Source organism: Bufo bufo, chromosome 5 (genome assembly GCF_905171765.1).
Source record: "Bufo bufo chromosome 5, aBufBuf1.1, whole genome shotgun sequence".
In the NCBI taxonomy this organism is placed as follows: domain Eukaryota; kingdom Metazoa; phylum Chordata; class Amphibia; order Anura; family Bufonidae; genus Bufo; species Bufo bufo.
In genome coordinates this window covers 454,356,082-454,369,463 of record NC_053393.1, presented here as the reverse complement: position 1 = coordinate 454,369,463, position 13,382 = coordinate 454,356,082, and the positions used below count along the sequence as shown (strand labels likewise).

General features: G+C 47.0%; 1 protein-coding gene across 1 annotated transcript in view; it reads left to right on the top strand.

Annotated features, from left to right (window-relative positions):
* The window catches only part of SNX13 (sorting nexin 13), a 157,571-nt gene that overhangs the window by 19,305 nt on the left and 124,884 nt on the right, over window positions 1–13,382 (top strand).

The following is a 13,382-nucleotide window of genomic DNA, read 5'->3' as shown; positions in this document are numbered from 1 at the left end:
ATATGAACACCGCCACCTCCTCAGCTCATATGCCTCGGCAAACGTATCTTTTACTGCAGAGGAGAAATCTCGTCTTGCAGCGCCGCATACACCGACTTTTCTGTAATCTGACAGCAGCGCAATGCTTCTGTCCGAATGCACATCAGTGCTGCAGCTAGTCGATCGGTTGGTCCACCTGGAAGGTAAAAAAAACAAAACAAAAAAGAAAAAACCAGGCCGCAAAGCAATAACTTTATTAACTTTAGAACAGAACATATTAACTTTTTTAAACTTTTTTAACTTTTTTACTTACCGGTAATTTTTTTTTTGTTTAGTTTTTTTTACCTTTATAGAACAAACCTCTCCTTCCCCATGGGACAGTGTGCAAAGCGCAAATCGCCCAAAGATGTGGCGAAGTACGTTATGCACTTTATCCCAGGTGAAAGGAGAGGTTTGCAGCAGCTGAGAGTAAAAGGGCCCTAATAGCCCTGTGTGCCTGTCCTGTGAGATGCAATCCCTATGCTAGGTGTACCTGTGTGTGGTACTTCCGGAAACACTCTCGATAGCATAGGGCAGGGTGGTCAGCACAGTCAGGACAGAAATAGCGGGTGTCACGCCTTATTCCACTCCTGCTACAGACACGACATCTTTTTCGGGGTGACGGTTGGGTTGAGGTACCAGGAACGACACTGGGGAAATGTCGCTCGTGTAGACGGCTAACTACACTGGGGGATGGGGCCACGGAACCTCCTGGGTAAAGGAGGTTCTCGATGATCTCTTCCTGGAATTTGAGGAAAGATCGTGTTCTCCCAGCCTTACTGTAGAGAACAAAACTATTGTACAGCGCCAATTGAATTAAATATACAGACACCTTCTTATACCAGCGTCTGGTTCTGCGGGAAACTAAATACGGAGACAACATCTGGTCATTGAAGTCCACCCCTCCCATGAGCGCATTATAGTCGTGGACACAGAGGGGCTTTTCAATGACACGGGTTGCTCGCTCAATTTGGATTGTCGTGTCTGCGTGAATGGAGGAGAGCATGTAAACGTCACGCTTGTCTCTCCATTTCACCGCGAGCAGTTCTTCGTTACACAAGGCAGCCCTCTCCCCCCTTGCAAGACGGGTGGTTACAAGCCGTTGGGGGAAGCCCACGCGACTAGTTCGCGCGGTGCCACAGGCGCAAATCCGTTCTAGAAACAAATGCCTAAAGAGGGCCACACTTGTGTAAAAATTGTCCACATGAAGATGGTACCCCTTGCCGAATAAGGGTGACACCAAGTCCCAGACTGTCTTCCCACTGCTCCCCAGGTAGTCAGGGCAACCGACCGGCTCCAGGGTCTGATCTTTTCCCTCATAGACACGAAATTTGTGGGTATAGCCTGTGGCCCTTTCACAGAGCTTATACAATTTGACCCCATACCGGGCACGCTTGCTTGGGATGTACTGTTTGAAGCCAAGGCGCCCGGTAAAATGTATTAGGGACTCGTCTACGCAGATGTTTTGCTCGGGGGTATACAAATCTGCAAATTTCTGGTTGAAATGGTCTATGAGGGGCCGAATTTTGTGGAGCCGGTCAAAAGCTGGGTGGCCTCTGGGACGGGAGGTGGTGTTGTCGCTAAAATGCAGGAAACGGAGGATGGCCTCAAATCGTGTCCTGGACATAGCAGCAGAGAACATGGGCATGTGATGAATCGGGTGCGTTGACCAATATGACCGCAATTCATGCTTTTTTGTCAGGCCCATGTTGAGGAGAAGGCCCAAAAAAATTTTAATTTCGGAAACTTGGACTGGTTTCCACCGGAAAGGCTGGGCATAAAAGCTTCCCGGGTTGGCGGATATAAATTGTGTGGCATACTGGTTGGTCTCTGCCACGACTAAGTCCAAGAGCTCCGCAGTCAAGAACAGCTCAAAAAATCCCAGGGCCGAACCGATTTGAGCCGTCTCAACCCGAACTCCAGACTGGGCGGTGAAAGGGGGAACTACAGGTGCGGCTGAAGTTGGTGACTGCCAATCAGGGTTTGCCAGCACCTCAGGGATTCTAGGGGCTCTACGGGCCTGTCTTTGCGGTGGCTGCGACGGGGTAACTAGTGCACGTGCCACCGTACCAGCTTCAACTGCCCTTCTGGTGCTCGCCACGTCACCATGTTGTACGGCAGTGCTGGTACTAGGTCCAGGGAGGGCTGCGCTGCTGGTGTATGCCTCACCACGTGATCCGGCAGCGACAGCCCCACTCTGCTGCTCTTGAAGCGGATCCTGCATAACCTGTGGTCTAGCGACATGGGGCCGGGTACGCCTGGTGCTGCCAGGGACCTCCACCTCCTCGTCCGAACTTTGGGTCAGAGAGCCACTGCTTTCTACAGGTTCATATTCTGACCCGCTAGATTCGTCAGATGAGGGTTCCCACTCCTCATCCGACTGGGTCAGAATCCTGTAGGCCTCTTCAGAAGAATACCCCCTGTTTGACATTTTGGACTACTAAATTTAGGGGTATTCCCTGAGACTACCCAAGAAAAAAAGCAAGCCTGTCTTACAAAGGGGAGGCTAGCGAAGTACCGGAGGCCGCTGCGGTTGATAAAAAATATCAAAACAGATGTAAAATGAATGTGCAGTGATCAAAAAATTATATATTTTTTGTCACTGCGGTGGGGCGGGCGTGGGTGAACGCACGTGTGGGCGACCGATCAGGCCTGATCGGGCAAACACTGCGTTTTGGGTGGAGGGCGAACTAAAGTGACACTAATACTATTATAGATCTGACCGTGATCAGTTTTGATCACTTACAGATACTATAAAAGTACAAATGCTGATTAGCGATACGCTATTCAGCGAATAAAATGGACTGCGGTGCGGTGGGGTGGGCGCTAACTGACGCTAACTACCTAACCAAGGGGCCTAAACTATCCCTAAAACCTAACAGCCAATACCAGTGAAAAAAAAAAAGTGACAGTTTACACTGATCACTTTTTTTCCTTTCACTGGTGATTGACAGGGGCGATCAAAGGGGTGATCAAAGGGTTAATTGGGGTGCAGGGGGGTGATCTGGGGCTAAGGTGTAGTGTTGGTGCTACTCACAGTTCAGTCTGCTCCTGTGCTGGATCCAACCGACGAAAAGGACCAGCACAGGAGCAGAGAAGCCATATAACAGATCATATTTACTAATATGATCTGTTATATGGCTTGTGATTGGATTTTTTAAAAATCGCCAGCCTGCCAGCCAATGATCGTTGCTGGCAGGCTGGTGACGAACTTGTTCTTTAACTTTTGCCGGCCCGCGATGCGCATGCGCGGGCCGGCTTGGAGCGAAATCTCGCGTCTCGCGAGATGACGCGTATATGCGTGACTGTGCGCAGCGCTGCCACCTCCGGAACGCGAATCTGCGTTAGGCGGTCCGGAGGTGGTTAAAGGTGGAAAAAGTTCTGAAATTATTTATCTTTGTCTCATCTTTTTACAGCACAGAAACCTGACATTTTTAACAGGGGTGTGTGTAGACTTTTTATATCCACTGTATATCAAGCTGGCAGCTCAGCAGAGGTGCCCTTTGTGCTGCACCTCAGGGGGCATGTCCTTTCTGCTGCAGCTCTCTCCCAGTCACAGCTCAAGAGGCAGTTGAAGGATGGAACAGAGCATGTGCGGCCATTTCTGTGAGGTGGACAGAGAAATGAGGGAAAAACAAACAAACAGCAAGTGGCACTATACAGATGGAGTGAAGAACTCAGTGGCTTTACTAAATATTTAATTACATGCAATGAGGCTACTTTCACACTTGCGTTAATATTTTCCGGTATTGAGATCCATCATAGGGTCTCAATACCGGAAAAAAAAACACTTCAGTTTTGTCCCTATTCATTGTCAATGGGGATAAAACGTAACTGAAGAGAACGGAGTGCTGCAAAATGCATTCCATTCCGTTCTCATACCGGAGAGAAAAACGCAGTATGCTACGGTTTGCTTTCCGTCCTGGGATGCGGAGCAAGACGGATCCATCATGAACCACAATGCAAGTCAATGGGGACGGAGCTGTTTTCTCTGACACAATAGAAAACGGATCCGTCCGCCATTGACTTTCAATGGAGTTCATGACTGATCTGTCTTGGGTATGTGAAAGATAATACAACCGGATCCGTTCATGACGGGTGCAGACAGTTGTATTATCAGTAATGGAAGCGTTTTTGCTGAACCCAGCCGGATCCAGCAAAAACGCTAGTGTGAAAGTAGCCTTATAAAAGTATTTAGATCCAGGTGCTGGTTTGAAAACCACTGAATATTTTTTGGAGGACAACCACTTTAAGGCCTCATGCACACGACCGTTGTGTGTTTTGCGGTCCGCAAATTGCAGATCTGCAAAACACGGATAGCGTCTGTGTGCGTTCTGCAATTTGCGGAACGGCACGGACAGCCATTAATATAATGGCCTATTCTTGTTTGCAAAACGGACACGGAACGGAGCAACGGATGCGGACAACACACGGAGTGCTGTCCGCATTTTTTGCAGCCCCATTGAAGTGAATGGGTCCGCATCAGAGCCGCCATTTTTTACTTTTTGTGACTTTTAAAGGGGCATTACCATGAAGTTTTAGCAGTTTTTTATATTGTTTATTAACAGCCTGTATGTGAATATTTCATTTATCATTTTATTATTTTTTTTGGGTGCATGGTTTTCTGGAGTCTTCTACTTCCTGTCTTGGCTCTTTAACTTCCTCCTTTGTTTGGAGTTTTAGCACTTTCTCAGTCAGTCCATTCACTGCAGTGAGTGACTCGCCAAGAGCATCACACAGTACACCAGTAAGCGCAGTGCTCTCAGTCTGTGGACATCTTTAACTAGTTTTATCAAGAGGACAATAGAGCTGTAATACTGTTATCCTAATTCTGCTAATGTACTATTTTACTGAGTGATAACTTTCCCTTCTAGAAGGGGTTGACTATATTGTCGGCTGCCGGAGAGGAAAGAAGTCTGATTCTGTCCAGAAGTCACTCCAGCAGCAAAGATGTTTTTTATGCTAGAAACTCTATAACTTTTGGTATGAAAATGATTTATGGAGTTTTCTAGGAGTTTAAATTGATAGCCTATCATCAGGATAGGTATCTGATCAGTGAGGGTCTGACACCCCCGCAATGAGTTATTAGAAGAGGCCGTGGTGGTGCTCCATTGAGCTCTGTAGCCTCCTCACAGCCCGCCAAGCACAGGGTTGTACATTATATAGTGGCTGTTCTTGGTATTGCAGCCTAGGCCCATTCACTTTAATGGGATTGAGCTGCAAATAGGCCACATGACAGAGGATCAGGACATCACTGGCCTAAGAACAGATGAGGACCGCGGCCTCATCAAGCAGCTGATTGGTGGCAGGAGTAGGACCTCTGCTGCTTCACATTGGGAACAGCCTGCTGGATCCGTCACTGCCGGGGATGCTGCCGGAATTCTGTCCAGCTCCATTCACTCTAATGGCGGAGATCTGGCTGCAACCAGACAAAAAACGCTGTGCGGTTATAGTGAATGAGGTCGGCAGTGCCAGATTCGGACATCTCCAGCGATCTGCTCCTTACTGGTGCGAGACTAGCCTTACTGTCTGTACCCTGTTATATGAACATTGCCGTTGTCCGTTGTCCGAGTTTCTTTTTTTAACCGGGACTATTTTTTGTTAGACACTTTACAATCTCTGTGAGAATTCTTGCTCCTGGGCTACTTAATTCAGGAGAGCAAAAACATTTTCTCCTGGGGCTGCACATGCTGTAAAAAATAACTGCGCTTCTACTCCCCTCACCCTTCCCTTCTGCTGCCGTACCGGGGGTGCTGGGGTCCCCATTGTGCTTCACATCTAGCTCCTGGCTCGATACTTCCATCAATATTTTTTAAATCCCATATTAACCTATATGTCAGTATTCGTTTGTTATCAAAACATTACATTGAAGTCCTTTTATTTCCTCCAAGGGTAAAAAGTTACAAGGGACGGCTCACACACGGTGCACCAGAGTAGCGATGGCCGTTTCGCGCATCACGCGCTTCTTCAGGACCACTGTGTGTACTTCTGGTGCGCTGTGTGTGAGCGGTCTTGACCCCTGCCCCCTTCCTTGGAGGAAATAAAGGACTTAGTTTGTTATACAGCTCTACATTCATTATACTTATTGGTCTAGAGGCTGGAGCACCACATTGACTGTTGAATATGCATGTGCGGGGACGTTTGATCTATATACTTGGAACAAGAGCTGTGCCGCCTATACTTTACCCACTTGTTTTGATAACAGCTGGTGGATGTTTCCTGGATATAATTTTTGGAAGTCACTCCGTGTGTTCTCCTTCCTGTCCTATCTTTGGACTTTCAGCATGACAAACAGTCTCTCTTGACTTTCTCATTCAGACCATTCACTTGGACCAGAGGCAGACCCCTGTAGTGACTCCGAGTACATATTACACCGCTGTGCAGTGCGCTGCTCTTCTGTGAGCATCTTTTATCTAGGCCTATCAAGGGAACAGAAGAGCTGTCATTCTACACCTACTATTATCATGAGCATTAGGCCTAGTTCACACGATCGTTTTTTTTTTGCGAGTGTACGGGCCGTTTTTTTGTGTTCCGTATACGGTCCGTCCGTATGCCAAATGCCAAAACTGATGGCATTTGTAAGACTGATCAGCATCCTGATCAGTCAGAAAAATGCATTGAAATGCCAGATCCGTCTTTCCGGTGTCATCCGGCGAAACAGATCCAGCATTTATTTATTTTCACCGACTGGAAGGGCGGATCTGGCATTCTGGTATTTTGAATGCAGTATCCGGCACTAATACATTCCTATAGAAGAAAATGCTGGATCTGGCATTCAGGCAAGTCTTCAGAATGCGTGGGGATATAACTGATCAGTTCTTTTCCGGCATTGACGGAACTCGGTGCCGGAAAAGAAAACCGCTAGTGTGAAAGTACCCCAAGTTGTTTCCTCATATAGCGTAACACACAAGTATCACATACCCATTGTAGGGAGATTCTCCTCAGGAGAGCCGCACACCCCGATGCACGTTTCGAAACGCGTGTCGGGGTGTGCGGCTCTCCTGAGGTGAATCTCCCTACAATGGGTATGTGATACTTGTGTGTTACGCTATATTTTCCTCCCTGGCTGTGACTCTCTCCGATGTGATTGGATCGTGGCACAGCCAGGAGAAGGAGACGCCTATTGAGAAACCCTGGCGTCTCCTCCTCCCTGTTCTGATGCTCAGTATTTACATACTTAGCGCAAGAACTTCAGGCGGGCGCAGCGGGGCGTAGGATCGATGTTTTTAAAGGAAAAAAAAAAACTGTGTGGCAGCGTCAGTGGGGGGTACCCCGCAAGTACAGGTATTTAGCTCCTATAAGTAAAACAGATGAAAGGTCCTCTTTAAATTTATCTAATGGCACAAAAGAAAGATCTACGGTATCCCGTAAAAAAATACCAAATACGTGTAGGTTCGCTGAAAAATTTAGTTATTTCCCTTTTAGATAGGCCTTTTCCTAAGGCTACTTTCACACTTGCGCTAGCAGGTTCCGTCCCGTCCCCATTATAGTGAATGGGGCCGGAGCGGACTTCCTGCGGCACACATGGGCTAGCGTTAGTACAACGGATCTGGCAGGTTGTTCCCCTGCTGGACCCTGCAAGCGCAAATGTGAAAGTAGCCTAAAACTGAAAAATTGGCCTGGTAAATAGGGGGGTAAGCTTTTTGCTAATGAAGTGGTTAAAGAGGGCCTGTCACCATGAAAATGTGGTCCTGTTAGTGACCGATAGCCTTCCCTGTCTGAATGCACATAACCGTATTTATGGTCCTCGTCCAATCAGAATTTTTGGCGGATGGCATGCAGACCCATTCATTTCTATGGGGACATAACAAATTGGGCACAGCACACGGAGGTTATGCTTTTGCTGCCTCATGCAGGGCCTGGTAGCCTCATTAGTATTCACGTCATTGCAGCAAATACTAATGAGGCTGTGTTGGATACGGTGTGGGGGAGGAGACCTCTTCCAGCACATAGACCTTCACTAAAGAAATTATTTAACAGGTCTTCATCAGAATTTGAACAACCGGACATTCGGTATGGCAGGCAGAAAAGTTGGGCCTCTTTCACACGGGCGTTGCGGGAAAATGTGCGGGTGCGTTACGAGAAAACACCCGCAATTTTTTTCGCGCGAGTGCAAAACATTGTAATGCGTTTTGCACTCGCGTGAGAAAAATCACGCATGTTTTGTACCCAAACCCGAACTTCTTCACAGAAGTTCGGGCTTGGGATCGGTGTTCTGTAGATTGTATTATTTTCCCTTATAACATGGTTATAAGGGAAAATAATAGCATTCTGAATACAGAATGCATAGTACAATAGCGCTGCAGGGGTTAAATTTTTTTTTTTTAAATTTAACTCGCCTTAGTCCACTTGATCGCGAAGCCCGGCTTCTCGTCTGTCTCCTTTGTTGAACAGGACCTGTGGTGAGCATTAATTACAGGAAAAGGACCTGTGGTGACGTCACTCCTGTCATCACATGATCCATCACCATGGTAAAAGATCATGTGATGACCGGAGTGATGTCATCACAGGTCCTGTTCCTGTAATTAATGCTCATCACAGGTCCTGTTCAACAAAGGAGACAGACGAGACGCCGGGCTACGCGATCAAGTGGACTAAGGTGAGTTAAATAATTTTTACATTTTTTTTTAACCCCTCCAGCGCTATTTTACTATGCATGCTGTATTCAGAATGCTATTATTTTCCCTTATAACCATGTTATAAGGGAAAATAATAATGATCGGGTCTCCATCCCGATTGTCTCCTAGCAACCGCACGTGAAAATCGCACCGCATCCGCACTTGCTTGCGGATGCTTGCGATTTTCACGCAACCCCATTCACTTCTATGGGGCCTGCGTTGCGTGAAAAACGCAGAATATAGAGCATGCTGCAATTTTCACGCAACGCATAAGTAATGCGTGAAAATCATCGCTCATGTGAACAGCCCCATAGAAATGAATGGGTCGGTATTCAGTGCGGGTGCAATGCGTTCACCTCACGCATTGCATCCGCGCGGAATACTCGCCCCGTGTGAGTGAAAGGGGCCTTACTATTACACTACAGACCTGCTCTGTGGGATGGGGTATATTTTCTGTGCTTAAAAAGCCATTTTCGTCATAGGCATAACACTAAGGCCACTTTCACACTAGCGTTCGGAGCGGATCCGTCTGGTGTCTGCACGGACGGATCCGCTCCTATAATGCAAACGATGGGATCCGTTCAGAACGGATCCGTCTGCATTATATTTCAGAAAACATTCTAAGTGTAAAAGTTAGTCAGACGTATCCGTCCAGACTTTGCATTGAAAGTCAATGGGGGACGGATCCGTTTGAAATTGCACCATATTGTGTCAACTTCAAACGGATCCGTCCCCATTGACTTAAATTGTAAGTCTGGACGGATCCATTTGGCTCCGCACGGCCAGGCGGACACCCGAACGCTGCAAGCAGCGTTCGGGGGGTCCGCCTGCTGAGCGGAACGGAGTCCAAACGGTGCCAAACTGAGGCATTCTGAGCGGATCCGCGTCCACTCAGAATGCATTGGGGCTGTACGTTCGGGGCCGCTTGTGAGAGCCTTCAAACGGAGCTCACAAGCGGAGCCCCGAACGCAAGTGTGAAAGTAGCCTAAATAGTATATTAAAAAAAAAAGAAGTGAAACATCAGCATAAATAATGTGTTTGCTATATTGTACCGCTTATTAGGACTACAGGAATACCAGATACTGCTTTTTTATACTAAATATTTACAAAAACTTTAATGTTCTTGCTTTGTTGTTTTGTTAGCTAACGGAAACTTGGAACTTTTACTGTAAAAGAAAAAAGCTGGAAAGTGAAAGTTCTGTTTTGCAGCCAAAACCTTTACTATAAAGATTATTTTACAGATCCCAATGAGATTTGAATCCCAGACCTGCTGTACAGTAAGCAGCTGCCTTACCCTCCTCTATAGAAAATTCTGCTGTAAAGATCCGATTTTTTTTTTTTTTATGCCTTTTTATAGTACTGTTTTTGTAATTAAATATCACCAAACAGTATTTGGTAACCCTGTAATAATAACCCATACAATATAGTGTGGATACATTAGGCCTCTTTTTAACATGAACGATACGGATTGGCTCCCTGTGCGTTTAGTGAAACTCGCACCATTTTGCAAGCAAGTCCAGTCAGTTTTGTCTGCACGCGCGTGATAAAAAACGGAAGGTTTACAAACAACATCTCTTAGCAACCATCTGTGAAAAATGCATCGCATCCGGACTTGCTTCCGGATGCAATGCGTTTTTTCACTAAAGCCCCATTCGCTTCTATGGGACCAAGGCAGAATATAGAACATGCTGCGTTTTTCACGCAACGCAGAACTGATGCGTGAAACAGACGCATTGAAATGAATGGGTCAGGATTCAGTGCGGGTGCTATGCGTTCACGTCACGCATTGCATCCGCGCGGAAAACTCGCTCGTGTGAAAGGGGCCTTATTTATGGTGACTGGTAAACGGCATAAATAAAAAAGAGTGGGGGGCGCACAGTTTGCATCTACGGAGCCCTGAAATTCCTGGTGGCAGCCCTGGATCCAAACCGACGCTGAACTCGACTTCCTACCTTTTAACGAAGCTCAGCTTCGGATTTTGACTCTGTCATTTATGCAAATAAACTAAGTGTCACGTCATGGACGCGAGACGAAGAGAGCCTTGCGATGTTTGCCGCACTAGAACCAACACACTGGAAAATGTCACGTGACCGCGATGGAGTGCAGGAAAACGTGACATTACAGATAAACCGTCACTATTAGTAAGTGATAGTATGTGTTGTGTCTCGGAAAATTGGAAAACCGGAGTACTCCTTTAATGACAACGTGGCCTGGGGTTGGCATGGATTCCACAGTTTGTGCGAAACCTGCTGATCCAGCTTATCACAACACGGAGCGTGTTCCAGAGAGTATCCTGTGAGGCAACCGAATACTTGGTTTTCTCTTTCTTCATGTACCACATAAATGTTTAATAGGGCCGGGGTTGGATGACTGGAGGGAAGCCCGTGTCCTTCGCCTCTTCTTGTTTGTCTTTGGTCTTCAGGTAGTTCATGGATAGCTTCAGACCTGAGCCAAAAAAATAAAAATTATACACAGTGGAGTTAGACTGAAAATCGTATGTGTGGATTTCGCAGCATACGTCATTGATCTTTCGTTTTCCTTATTGCGAAAATCTTCTGTGGCTTTTGCAACTGAAAATCTTCAAGAAAAACGCTCTATTAGCAGAAAGGGTTTACTCCTGAGACCACCACCGTCCATAGAGATATCCTACAGAGGACGTCCCTCGCTCGGGTCTCCATCTGTGAGCCAGACCTGAGAATTGCTCTACGCGAGCTGCTCCCATTCTTGAGGACTTAGGATCCCTTGTATTACACGGACTGCGATTCATCTAAACTTCTTCCATATAATACCACTGCTATTACTCTGATGTCATACTGAGGCCTCTTGCACACGAGCGTATGTATTTTGCGGTCAGCAAAAAATACGGATGATATCCGTGTGCATTCCGTATTTTGCGGAAGGGAACAGCTGGCCCCTAATAGAACATTACTAACCTTGTCCGTTACGTGGACAATAATAGGACATGTTCTATCTTTTAGTGAAACGGATATACAGAAATATGGAAACGGAATGCACACGGAGTACATTCTGTTTTATTTTGCGGAACCATTGAAATGAATGGTTTCGCATATGAACAGCAAACGGAAACCGCAAAAACGGAACGGAGACGGAAATAAAATACGTTCGTGTGCAAAAGGCCTAAGGGCTTTATTAACCCCTGCGGTTAGGTTTGTGATGAAGAGAACCACAACAGTTGGTAGCATTGTCCGAGATCCAAACACAATGAAAGAAGAGAAAACAACCTGGTTGAGTACAGTGGGTTCTTATCACTGTGGGGTCAGATCGGCGTGGCTTGTCAGTTCGTGATTATAGGGGTTTTCAGGGAGTTAATACTGATCGGTCATTGGTATCTGATCGTTGAGGATCTGACTCCCAGAAACCCCCCCCCCCCCTCCCTACCCCCAGATCAGCTGTTTAAAAACTGTCTCTCCAGTGATTGCTGCAATCTCTTCCTAGGCCAGTGATGTCGCATTCATAGGTCACGTGGCCTATGTGAAACTCAGTCCTATTCAAGTGAATGGGCTTTAAGTGCAGTACAATGCACGGCGCCATGCTTCGTAAGCTGTGAAGAGGCCACTGCGTTCACGCAGCTGAACATCGAGAGTGCCGGAGTTTAACCCCACAGATCAGATATTCATGTCCTGTCGATAGGCCTTTAAGATCTGGTGTCAAGTAGCATGGGACAGTTTCCCTATAACGGGGATCAACAGCCTCTGGCACTCCAGGTATTCTGAAACTACTACAACCCCCAGAGTACTCCACTCACTTCTGTGGGAATTAGAAGAACAGATGGGCACATTTGCATGCTGGGAGTTGTAGTTTCCCAGCAGCTGGAGTGCGGAAGGTTGCTGATCCCTGCCCTAGAAGAACATTTATTGTCTGTTCTATGTTGCATGCCGTGGACTGTCCATTATGTGGGCTGCACAATGAGACCACTCAGAGGATCCTGGGGCACTTACCTGATACTTTGAACCGGGATCCATGAACATTTTGGCAGCATCCTAACATTTTTGTGCAAACATGCGGGAGAAATCTTCTAGGGTGCATGGATGTTGGTCGGTGTTGAAGCCCCGTAGAGGTGGGGATTGGACTCTGCGATGCTAGGGAGGCTCTTCCCCGTCACCGCCTGCCACATCCACCTCTCCTCCACCCTCTTATCCGTGCACGGGGAGTAGCAGGAGCGGCGCATGGAGCCAGGTAAGTAGATTCAGTGTTAGGGGCCTGGGCATATGGGGGGCACTGCAATTGAATATTGCTTATGAGGGCTGCACTGTTTAGTGTGTGCGCATGGTTTATGGCAGTGCGGTATTGTGGGTGCCATGCGGTCATTAACAATACGACTGAACAGTGCATTTATCAACCTGTACAGCCGCACCATACACGACCGCAGCGATGTTGGGTCAGTCACAATATGGCTGTGCTGTGGTGTTGTACCCTAAGGGCAACATGTGTTTATCTGAAACGTGTAGGAATAATCTTATACCTACTGGAAGAATCTGTTTTCAGATGATCTAATGCGGTTTTCTGGTTTCACCAGCAATCAACCAATGATGAGGTTCTGAGTGCACGCGGACTCCTCCAGAGTAAATGCAATCTGTGACCCGCACCCTGTGTTTACATCCCAACTCAAGACTCGTGGGATCTGTAGCATCTCGCTGGAGAAAAAATCCACCCTAAGGCCTCAGTTTTTGCGGCTTGAATGCGGACCCATTCACTTCAATCCGCATCCGTTGCTCCGTTCCGTGG